The sequence below is a fragment of the Vicugna pacos genome, chromosome 11 (assembly GCF_048564905.1).
Source record: "Vicugna pacos chromosome 11, VicPac4, whole genome shotgun sequence".
Classification (NCBI taxonomy): domain Eukaryota; kingdom Metazoa; phylum Chordata; class Mammalia; order Artiodactyla; family Camelidae; genus Vicugna; species Vicugna pacos.
Genome location: NC_132997.1, coordinates 96,011,614 through 96,023,893, shown reverse-complemented (window position 1 = coordinate 96,023,893; position 12,280 = coordinate 96,011,614). Strand labels below are relative to the sequence as shown.

Genomic DNA, 12,280 nt, shown 5'->3' with positions numbered 1-12,280 from the left:
CCCGTGCAGGCTGAGATGTGATACTTCATTTCTTGGTTTTAAATTATTTGAATAGCTAATATATTCACCAAGATCAAACACCTCTTAATATGCAACTGTCATCAGGGAAAAGTCCGCTGCCTACTCAGCCTGCACCCGCCTCCGCCTCCCTATGCAGGTACCTGTTTTGAGACTCTGTAGTTAGTCCTCCAAGCTTCTTTACACAAATCAAGCAGGTACAGATAGAGATTCTTCTCGTGCCCCCACCTGCCACTCATGCCTTTACGTAAAAAGTAGCATCTCCTGTACACTGTTCTCCCTTGCTTTTTTTTTTTTTCTGCATAACGGTGTATCTTGGAGATCTTTCTTTATCTAAATAGATTGTGTGGTTGCATCAGCCGTTTTACCAGTCATCTGTTGATGCATTATCTCCAGTCTTCCCCCGTTACAGTGTTGCAGTGAGTAACCTGGTACAGACGTCACTTTGCATGTGGGCTAGTGAATCTACAGTATGAATTCCCAGAGCTGGAATTCAGAGTCAAAGGGGCATACCTTTTAAATTGTACCAAATAGCCTTCCAGAAGGGCTGCACCAATTTACATAGCCAATAGCAAAGTGTAAACACGCCAGTTTCCCCACGACTTCACCAACAGAGTATTAGCAAACCTGTTTTTGAGTGAACAAAAAGTCTCATTTTGATTTGCCTTTCTCTTGTTCTGAGAGAAGTTAAAGCATCTTTTCGTATGTTTAAGAACACTCTGTATTTCCTTTTCCATAAACCATGTTTATATCATTTGCCTGTTTTTCTCTTGAATTTTCGGTTTAGGGTTTTTTTCTTACCAGTTTTTAGGAGCTCTGTACATATTTGGAGTGTTAGCCCTCTTACTATGATGTGAATTAGAATTTATCTGTTCAGTTTTCATTTGTCTTTTGGCTTTGCTTTGTAAATTTGTTTGTTTGCTGTCTTTTGTGTGTATGATGTGGCTGTGGGTGTTTTGCCATACAAGAGACTATTATCAAATTTATCAGTCTTTTTCTTGGCTTTTGTCACAGAAAGTTCTTCTCCGCTGCAAGATTAAAAAAGAATTCTTTCATTTCTCTTGTGGTAAACTTATGGTTTTCTGTTTTGCATATAAATCTTTGATGTGTTTAGAATCCATCCTGATGTACAGCGTGAAGTTTAGATTATTTATTTTTGCAGATGGCTACTCTCCGGTCTTATCTGGTGACAAGCCTTTCGCTATGTCATCCAGAAAAGAAAACAAGTCATTACTGTCAGAGACTTTGTTTTTCATCCCTAGATACACATAGACACTTGAAAATACATTCTTGATGGTTCCCTGCTTCCCTGCGTCTCTGCTGCGTATTCAAATATTGTGAATTCCTAGTCACTCTGTTTGTCAAATCCATCCTTCCAATCACCCAGCCAGTTGTGTCTCTTGTCTTTTTAATGAAGCTTTTTATTCAAGTGTGACATCATGCAGAAAAGCTCACAGGTCACAAATAGCTTTATGAAATTTTACAAAGTGAGCTACCCAGAGAACCACCGGGTTCAAATCTAGAACATCGCAGCACCCAGGACCCCTTCAGATCCCTCCCAGTGTCTACCCCGCAATGATGACCGCTCACAGTTTCTCTCACCACGGGGTAGTTTGTTATTGTTGAAATTTATCTCAATCAGAAACACTACCTGTGCCCTTTTGCATCTGGCTTTTCTCCCTTACGTTGTGCTGATGAGATTCAACCATGTTTTTCCTGTTGCGTTTCTGCGTCCGTTCCCCGTGCTGTGTAGTGTTCTGCGTGGATGTAACACCATGCACTCGCCTCTTCTGAGGCTGACATTTGGATTGTTTTCGATTTGAGACTGTCATAACTACAGATGCTATCAACATTCTTGTCATGTCTTTTGATGCATCTGTGTGAGCTTTTCTAGTGGGTGAATACCTAGGAGTGGGATTCCTGCGCCTTAGGATATGCATGTGGTTGGCTCTGGTGTTTGCAGCTCTACAGTTTCTGACTACTTTTAAACTCAATTTAACAGACATGTAGCCAGGTAATTTCTTGGGTCTCTGCTGCATTCAGGTACCTTACATACGTGATCTGTCTAAATACTTCCCATCTCTCTGAGATGTCATTTCTGTTATTGCCCCATTTTACAGCTGAGGAGCACATGTTGCCTCAGTGAAGAAGTTTGACTGATGGATCTGTAAAATTCTGAAGCTATCAAGTCTAACAAAGCTATTTGTTCAACAATTTGAGTTTCACTCTTCTGTTTTTAAAACAAGGATGGGCTTTATTTATGAATACAAGAAGAAACTGCAAAGCACTAAGAAAGTGCGTGATATAATTCAAGACAACGTATATTATACCTAAGTTATTTAAATTGCAGTGGGTCTTTATGTCTACAGGTGGTTGAATAAGAAGAATCAAAAAGATAAGAGGTCACCAGTGTGCATTCATTCATTCATATTTTTCAACAATGTTCCTGAGCCCATTCCAGGTGTCAGGACTGGAACAAAGCTATGGTAAAGCGGTGCAGTAAAATGTGGTGAAAGATTGTAAAGGTCCTAGACACTGAAAGCTAAGATTCTATAGGATCCACAAAGCAAAAAAAGAAAAAAAAATCCAAAGCAATCTGACAAGTACTATCAAAGACCACACAAAAAGAGCTGTTAGAATAAAGGAGGGAGTTGGGGAAGGCTTCCCAGAGATGGGGCGTTTGGGCTGGGTTGTGAAGAATAAATAGGGATCTCTACATGAATAACTAGAAGAAAGAACTCATTTCTAAAAAGGTGCACATTGCAGAAAACAGGAAATGTAATTCATGTGTGATTCAAGGGACATGAAGGGAAGAAGTAAGAAGTGACAGGGAATGAGAGACAGAGTCGATCAGGTCAGAGAGAGGCCTTGAATGCCACACCAAGGATTTAGATTTTATTCTGTGCGTACTTGGGGGTAGGGCAGTGACTCACATTTATTGGCAGCAATGTTTAAAATGTACAATTTGTGCAATTTTAAACACTACACTGACATTTAATAGCAAAATACTGTTTAGGACATTGAGGGATCCTCATTGGAATTCCTGGTCTCCAGGTTCTCACCTGGGGAAGTTCATAGTGGAGGCCAGGGAAATTCTCTCATTCAGTTGGATCAGTTGATCACAGTAATTCAACCAGAGAATCAGAAAAATTCATAAGTACCTTAAACTTTATATTTGAATTAAGACGAATACGTTTAGATGTATTTGACAATGTTCTAATGTGGGTGCAAGACCTCTTTGAGTGTAAAATGCTCAAGGGCGTTTCAGGTGTCCTTTTTACACCAATCACACTGTTAATATATTGATGTACATTTTTATTTTGAGATACTGTATATGGAGCAAGAACTAAAGGATATTTGCAAGTAATCTCTTGAATAATCTAGATTATTGTGGTTTTCAATTTTCAGTGACTGTGACTCTTGAACTGTTGTCTTGACCACTTCTAATTCTATAGCAATTTTTCAATAACTCTTCTATATTGAATCTTTTCAATGGCATTCAACTTGTATTTTATAGACACATGTATTTTTCTTCACCTCCTCATATTTCATCAGTTCATTCAACATTTAATTAAATTACCTGATTGCAGTAAAACTACAACAGACATAAGCAGGTTTGGGAACCAACACAATAGACTCTGGGTAAACACACAACCCAGATGGTGGGGAAGATGCCCAGATGTTCTGAGCGAGGGATCTCTAGGCCAGCAACATGATTCCACATCACCTGAGAACTTGTTAGAAATGCAAATTCTCCAGCCCACCCCAGACCTATTGAATTAGAAACTCTTGCGGTGGAGCCCAGAAATCTATGTCTTAACATGCCCTCCAGGTGATCCTGGTGTCCCTAGCATTTGAGAACCGTCACTGTAGAGAGCAAACTGCTAGTCCCAAGTGTTCTGCACAAGCATGGACCACATTTCATCAAGGGAATGGAGGGCATCAGTTAACTTGATCACAGTAAAGAGAGTTTCTCATGCATATCTCTCTGTATATAGGTAAACTATTTCTTTTAACCAGATGGAATCATTCTATTGTGGACTCCTATGGTACCTCAGATCACATCCCCTGGACCACCCCTGGTTTCAGCACTGACTCGGGTAGGCAGGTCTGTGTGAGAGACAACTCCTCTCACCTGTGTTGTCCCTCTTTTTACCCTCTGTCCCAGAGGCTCTGTCTCCTGTCCTGCAATCAGGGGACAATTCTGGAGCCCTTCCATACTCTTCTCAGAAGATCCCAGTTGAATCACACCCCTGCTGCCCACGTTATGTGATGATACGTCACCTTTACTTTTCCTTCTTCCCCGTCTCATTCTCCCTGCTTCCGCACTCCGGGATCTCATCCCAAATGTGGGCGTGTGCTTGCACCCACATCCTTGTCTCAGGCTCTGCTTCCAGGGAAACCCACACTAAGACATACCTTTCTTCTCTTAATCATATGTCTTTGATACCTTTTCATCTCAGCACATGTGTTCTACCTCATTTTATAAGGGTGATTGATACTGCTTTTCATCATATGCATCTACTGCAATTTCTTTAACTAGTCATCTACCAGCAGACATTTAGAGTATTTCAAGTTCTATGTGGTGAAAATTGTTTTTAAGAAGTCTTTTGTACTCCTAAACAAATACATCTATAGGGAAATTTTCAAAAGTAAAATTCCTGGGTTTATATATTTAAATTTTAATTAGTGATGCTCGATTTCCCTCCAGAAAAGCTGTGCCATTGAACTCACACCCAAAGCGTGTGATACTTCCTGTTTCATTATATCTTTATATCTATATATAGATAGATAGGTAGATAGATAGATATAGATATATATACACACACACGTATCTTTATATCATTATATCTTTGCCATCACTTAGGGTTCTCAGTCTTTGTAATCTCATAAGTAAAAATTGGTATCGTCTGGTAAAATCTGGTCTCATTTTATATGACTTCATGAGCTTGTCTGAGTATGAAAAATTTACGTTTGTACAATAGCCCGTCCAATGAATGGATCCCATTTTATCTTTTTGTATTTTATTTTTGTTTCCAGTCTTGTGCTATTAGAAATAATGATATTGTTATAGACTTTGACCCTATCCCTAATTGTTTTTAGCATGGATAAAAAGTTGGGTTACATGGTCAAAAATTTTGAGCACTTTAAATGCTCTTGATACAAACTAACACATTGCTTCCCAGAAATGCTGAATTATTCTACACACACCCAGATTCGGTAGATAAGAATGACTGTATATCATTTAATTGTAATCATCCTTGTAATCTTTGGAAATGGAAGAAATGTTACCTCATCATTTTTATTTTAATTTGTTTGATTGCTAGTACACTGAAACATTTTTATGTTTATTTTCCAGATGTATTTTTCTTTCATCAAGTTCTTAACCTTATCCTATTTTTCTGTTGTGTTGAGTACTTTTCTTATTAAGTAGTAAGAACTATTTCTATATTAATTATTTTAACATTTGGTCTCTTTTTATTTTATATCTTTAAATGGAAATCTACCAGAAATACATGAGAGCTACAATGAAAAACATTAAAAAGCCTTTTAAAAAGAGATATTAAAGAATACCCACATGAAGAGAAAGCTTAGTTCATAGCTAAGACAATTTCTCTTTTAATTTGCTCTTTTACTTTCATAATATCTTTAGAATGTGAATTTTATTACATAAGTAAAACAGTTTTGCTAGGAAAATATAAAAACATGCTTCTACTGTGTTCTATTGCGTTGGTTATCTTTTTTAAGGATTAATAGGAGTTTTTCATATTTTTTTGACACACGTACTTTATCACTTGTCTCTTTTGCAGATACCTTCCAGTTTGTTGGCTTTCCATTTCACTTTTTTAAAAGCGTTTTTTTTTTTGATTAAGAAAAAAAGAGAATTTTATTTTCATTTAATCAAATTCAGCCATCTTTCCCATTATGATGAACTTGTTGGTGTTTTATTTAAGAAGTCCGTCCCGGCTCAAGATCAGAATGATAGTCAGCTGTATTTTAAAGTTTTATTTTTGACGGTTAAGACTTTTAATTCTTCTGGAGTTTACAGAGACCCAGTTTGATGTTTCTCATGGATACCCAATTTCTCAGCTACTGAGTAGCCTCTCTCTCCCCAGTGCTTTTCTCACGCCACTGCTGATGTAGTTCAAAGCTCCACATGTGCAAGGATGTGTTCTTGGTCTCTCTGTTCTGTTCCAATCAGTTTGCCTCTCCCTGTACCAATGCCACTATCTTAATCACCATATGTTTAAAACAAGACTTTAAATCTGATAGGGGAAGTGTTCCTTACTTTTTTTCTTTTCTGAAATGTCCTAACTGTTAATTCTCTTGGTGCTTTTACTGCTCCATAGAAATGGAATAAGCTTGTCATGTTTCACAGAGACACAGAATAGAGTTGCGCTGAAATCCTAACGTGAACATTGAATTTCTCTCTATTTAGGTCTTCCAAATATCTCACTGAAGGATTTTATAGTTTTAAGATTTTGTCTTGCATCTTTTTACAAGTTTAATTGTGGGTGTTGTGTAGTAGTGTTTTGCTATTATAATAATGACCTTCTTAATATTACATTTTTTGTTTATTGCTGGTGTAGAGAAGCGCCATTGCCATTTGTCTGTTGATTTCATACTCAACCACCTTGCTGAAGTCACCATTAATTCTAAAAATTTACAGGTTGTTTGAGGTTTTCTATATATTCAGTAATATCATCCACAAATAACAATGGTCATATATTTCTTCCTTTCAAGTCCTAATGTCTTTAATTTATTTTTCATGTCTTTATTAATCTTTGACAGGGACCCCAGGACAGTATTGAATAGCAGCGGCATTAGCGAACATCCTTGTCTTATTCCTACAAATCACTATGACAAAAACAAACAGTTGAAAAATGGAAAAGACCTAAGCCCATAAATTCATAGAGGAACAAGATATCGTCTGTAACTATATGAAGATTTTTCAGTATTATTAGTACTGAGGAAATGCAAATCAAGACCTCAATAAAATGCCATTTTATTTCCATCCAATTGGCAAAAATTAAGAAGCCTGACATACTAAATGTTGGATAGGATTTGGCGTAGGCTCTGCTGGTAGGACCCAGGAGATGGTGGGGGCAGGGCTCAGCACACAGGAAATGTACACGAACGTGGTTGTTGAAGAGCCTGGGTTGGGTGGTGGGCATAGACGCTGACTGCAATCATCTAGCAAATATTCAAATAAGCAAATAAGAGGGACCAATTGGGTGTGTGTCATAAACTAAGGCACATAATTAATCCTATTCTGGGCATCAAAAGTGCAAAAAGTAAAAACAAAAACGGAAATGAAACATAAAAAAGAAAGTAAAATTCACTCATAATCCCACAACCGAGGGACACCTACCATCAGCATTTTCTGGACACTCTTTGCATCCATTTCTATGCACGTTTGTAGGTGGAATAGATCGGCAGCTGAGAGACAGAGGCACAAACAACACAACAAGAACAAAACTGGGGTCACACTGTATACGCTGCCTTACAAGCTAATGGGTTTCTTTTATTTACTTACAGGTTTTTAAAATTGCTGTTGTCTTTTGTGACTTAATGCTTTTCTGCACAGAAATATTTTGAAAGAAGAGTCAGAAATGGCAAGAGCAATCACTTACATGTGGGACCTAAAAAAAAAGACACAAATGAACTTATTTACAAGACAGAAACAGACTCACAGACATAGAAAACAAACTTAAAGTTACCAGTGGGGGAAAGGGGTGGGAAGGGATAAAATGGGAGTTCAAGATTTGCAGATACACACTACTATAAATAAAATAGGTAAACAACAAGGTCCTACTGTATACTGCAGGGAACTATATTCAATATCTTGTAGCAACCTGTAATGAAAAAGAATATGAAAAGGAGTGTGTACATTTGTATGTATGATTGAAACATTTTGCTGTACACCAGAAACTGACATAACATTGTAAGCGAACTCTACTTCAATTAAATAAATAAATAAAAATGGTAAGAACAAATGAAAAGGCAGTTAAAGAAAATTACACTTGACTTTAATATTTCCTTTGTAGATAATTGAGAAAATGGTGCTATGGATGGAGGCAGGGGAGGGGGAAGAAACTTCTAGTAGGGGAGCTGGTTTGGGGGAAAGATGATACATACCACATTAGAGATTTTGAGTTGAAGGTGAACATCCAAGTTGGCTATTTGGTTGAAAATTCAAGCTAGAGGTTTGGATACGAAAATAACAAAGATGTCAGTTTGGGAGTCATCAGAGTGAGGATGTGATTGAAGCCAGGAAAATAGATCTGCGTGATGCCTAAACAGCAAGAAGGACTTGAAGAGACGGTTGATGCATAAAGAGCAATATTCTGAGGAGATAAATGAGCAGAGATTTTGTGAAAATCCATTGTTGGAGAAAGAGAAGAGACAGAGCAAGGGCTCCAGGAGAGAGGAGCTGAGAGAGATAAGAGGACAGGACGGTGTTGAGGGGAAGGCAGGCAAGACTTTGAGGGCTCTTAAGGTCTAATGCAGCAGCAAAAGCGGAGGAGGATAAGAAAGCAGCACTGGTAGAGTGTACGGAATAGAAATCAAATTGAAAGGGGTCGAGGGGCGCAAAAGAAAGAGAAATAAGCCAGGAGCGTCCTGAGGGCTGCAGGAGCGTCCTGTGCCTCGAGCCAGCAGTGCGTAAACCAGTTAATCTCCCAGCTCCTTGGGGTGTATATTTCCATCCCTGCCAAAGAAGGGCTTAGGGAGGTTAAGGCCGCGCCCCTTGCAGGCAAGCCCGGGAATTCTGGCCGCGCCCTTTCTGCTCTGCCATTTTACCTGCCATCCTGCCGGCCTGGAGAACCTCCAGCACACACACTTCCTGTTTCCCCAGGGCTGAGCGCGGACCTGGCACCAGCAGGTGCTTACTCACTGTTTGCTGAGCAAGTGGAAGAATGAAGACGTTTTAAGAAAAGTTCTCAGAGGCTCCTGGTTACACCCTGGGGAACGGTGTGTCTTTCTCCAGCGTGTATTAGCATACTGTCAAAGCTTAAACACCAGGCTGCTCTGGCTCTGCTTAGAAAGTAAATAAATGTGTTTTGGCATTTAGGGAGCAAACCACGAGTGGCTAAGTTTTTTTAATTTTTAATAAGTACTGGGGGACTTGAGGGATGAAGGACGAAGGCTTTTACTCTGAACTTTAGCATCTTCATATCTGTTATTTTCTGCAATATATGGTACAAAAATACTGAGTGCATATGTATCTGCTCATGTTCCTGAAATGACTTGAAAATGAAAAGCCTGAAGAAATCACATTTGCTATTTTCCAAAAGAAATAGAAAAAATGTGATATCTGTAGCTTAGATTACACGAGAGACTTATGTTTTCTTCTTTCTTTTTTTAATGTGTTTACTGACAGGAAGGAAAAAATAACAATAATGGGGGGAAAAAATCTGCTTTCCGCCTAACACATGACATGGCTGACAGCACAAAGAATCAGATAATTCTGCAGAAAACTGACAAGCTAGATAGTGATTGGGATGAAACTGTAGAGTTCTTCTCTAAATATCCACAAATATTACTGTCTGATTCTTATTATTCACAAACCATTAGATCCAACATGTATATGTACGGCTTGATAATCAGCTGTCATTAACAAATGAATAAACAACATAATGTTCATGTTTAGAAGGAATATACAACCAGGAGAAACAGTGCCAACAACCCAAGAACATTTACCTGGTTCCCCTCCGTGAAAAATAAAGAGAAATGAATCTCTATAATTTTAATAGTTATACCATATCTGATACTCTGTCTTAGTTGGCAGAGCTTCAGACAGATATCTTTTTTTCACATGAAGTTTACGACATCAGCCTATCTCATCATTTAGGAAAAGTTGCATTAAATTTACTAGATTAGAGATAATCATTCTATGGCCATGTCTACATAGTCAACCCACAATACAGTCTATGCAAATAAAACTGTTCAACAATGTCTTTCAGGATGACAGAATTATTTAGTAGTTTTAGTTGTATCATCTACTAGCTTAGGCAAGTCACTTCACCTCTCGGTAGCTCTAAATCTTTGACTGTAATGCAGAAATTATGCCATCTGCTTTTGCTACCTTGTGAGTTATGATAATGAACCCAGAAGAGGTATGTCAAGTAAAACTCTATACACTGGGGTATCACATAGGTGACAATTGGGTGATGAGGATGACTTCATCCCAACACAATGGGAAGGCTGCACACAAATTCATCTGTTTGACTGGCTGTGGATCCCCTGCATAGCAGCCCTTTCAAAACTCAGCAGTGTTTGTGCACCCATGTTCATAGCGGCATTCTCCACAATAGCCAAAAAGGACCCATGTTCATAGCGGCACTCCTCACAATAGCCACAAAGGTAGAAGCAACCCAAGTATCTGCTGATGGATAAATGGATAAATAAAATGCGGTATGTGCATGAAATGGAGTATTATTCAGCCTTAAAAGGGAAGGCAGTTCTGACATATGCTACATCATGGGCGAATCTTGAGAACATTATGCTAAGTGGAATAAACCTGTTACAAAAATACAAATACTGTGTGATTCCACTCACATGAGGTATCTAGAGTAGTCATATACAGATAGACAGAAAGTAGGATGGTGGTTTCCAGGGAGTGGGAGGAGGGATGGGGAGCTGTTTAATGCATATGAAGTTGCAGTTTTGTAAGATGAAAAGAGGTCTGGAGATGGATGGTGGTGATGGTTGCACAGCAGTGTAAATGTACTTCGAACTGCACACTTAAAAATGCTATGTGTATTTTACCACAATTTGAAATTTAAAGAAGAATTTAAGCAATGATGCTATCAAAAAAGAAAAAACCCTCACAGTAGCTTTCCAGGTCCTGATTGAGCCCCAGCATTCTCCTTTCTCCTGTGACCCCATTAAAATAATTAAGATATTGTAAAATGTAGGAGCCCACACCAATAAAGGGAGCCAAAGAGAGCTGGAAGGACCCAGAGAGTCTCTAGACTTGAAAACAGTAGGTCTCCAGTGGGCAGCGGTGAGAGGTGGGGCTGAAAACAGGCATTTGTGAAAAGGCTCTGTTCTGAATGGTCAAGTCCCCACACACGCTCACACAGCCCTTTCTCTGCAGACTCATCAGGAGTCAGCCAGGCATTACTACCTAAGGGGGAGAAAACACAGTTCTTCCCTAAATCAACTGATTTAACAAAAGTCTAGGGTGAACAGGGGCAGCTGGTGCGGGCGCCCTTGGCCCAGAACAAAGCGCTCATTCTGGAGCCCATGGGGCTGGGGCAGTCCTGTCGCGCTGACTCTCGGGCCCCTGCACCCTAAGGAATCCTACACCTTCGGGTCAACAAGCCCCAACTCAGCCTCAGGCCCCCAGGCAGGCATTTCTAGCGCCTCTTCTTTAAGTGCATCAGACATTTGAGGAGAATCTGCAACATGAAAGACAAACACGAATAACAGCAGCAGCAAAAATGACTCTGCAAGGAACAGGCGGCTCGAGAAGTAGAAGAGGACTTTCTGAAAAAGCTCTGTAATATCCTCAGAGAGATTTGAGATTATATTGCATCACTAAAATAAGAATAAGATGCTGAAAAAAACCGGGAGCAGAGAACAAGAATTGAAATATATAAACGTAATCAATCTGAAACACATAATAAGTAAAATAAAATTAAAAGGGTTGGAAGATGATGTCAAGGAAATCTTACAAAACAAAGGCAAAAGGACAAAGAAACAGGGCATTTAGCAGAAAAGTTAATAAATGTGGTAGATTAATCCAGTAGGTCCAATTTTCATTTAAAAGGATTCTGGAAAAAAAAAAAAAACGAAAGAAACTATCAGATAATGGGGGGAAAACTTTCCCAGAGTAAAAGGAAAAGTGAGGCTGTAAATTAAAAACCTGGAAGTAGAAGGGCCGCATCTAGACACAGGAAGCAGACGTCTTCTGCAGCCTAGCCCCGAGCAGCTTCCTCTTTCGTCCCCGACAACAGTTCTCCGATTTGGGGGCCGAGGTAGCAGGCAAAGATCCTGTGACATCAGGAAAGAGGGACTGAATTCTGATCGGTCTTAATCAACTAAAATTACATTCGTTCTCTTTCACCAGTGAGTGTTGTCTGAGTCCGTTCGGGGTGCTATAACAAGGTATCACAGTCTGGGCTGGGTGGCGTATAAGCAAGCATTTATTCTGCACAGTTCTGGAGGCTGGAAGTCCAAGGTCAGGGTGGCAGCTTGTTCGGGTTCTGGTGGAGGCCCTCTTCCAGCTTGCTGACCGCTGACGTGTTGCTGTGTC

At 39.3% G+C, this 12,280-nt stretch overlaps 2 long non-coding RNA genes across 3 annotated transcripts in view; one reads left to right on the top strand and one right to left on the bottom strand.

Annotated features, from left to right (window-relative positions):
• LOC140699469 (uncharacterized) overlaps positions 1 to 9,102 on the top strand; it is a 27,680-nt gene extending 18,578 nt beyond the window's left edge. The window contains exons 2-3 of the long non-coding RNA XR_012077658.1: positions 7,558 to 7,634; positions 8,876 to 9,102. This is a non-coding gene — a long non-coding RNA (uncharacterized lncRNA). The remainder of the gene's footprint in view (positions 1 to 7,557; positions 7,635 to 8,875) is intronic.
• LOC140699468 (uncharacterized) lies at positions 7,078 to 12,280 on the bottom strand. Of its 2 annotated transcripts, none has more exons than XR_012077656.1 (6): positions 11,891 to 12,280; positions 8,158 to 8,219; positions 7,835 to 7,874; positions 7,556 to 7,661; positions 7,391 to 7,458; positions 7,078 to 7,212 (listed from the first exon to the last, which is right to left on the bottom strand). It is a non-coding gene; the product is annotated as an uncharacterized lncRNA (long non-coding RNA). The 2 variants fall into 2 exon arrangements; XR_012077657.1 differs by lacking the exon at positions 11,891 to 12,280 and adding an exon at positions 8,821 to 8,871.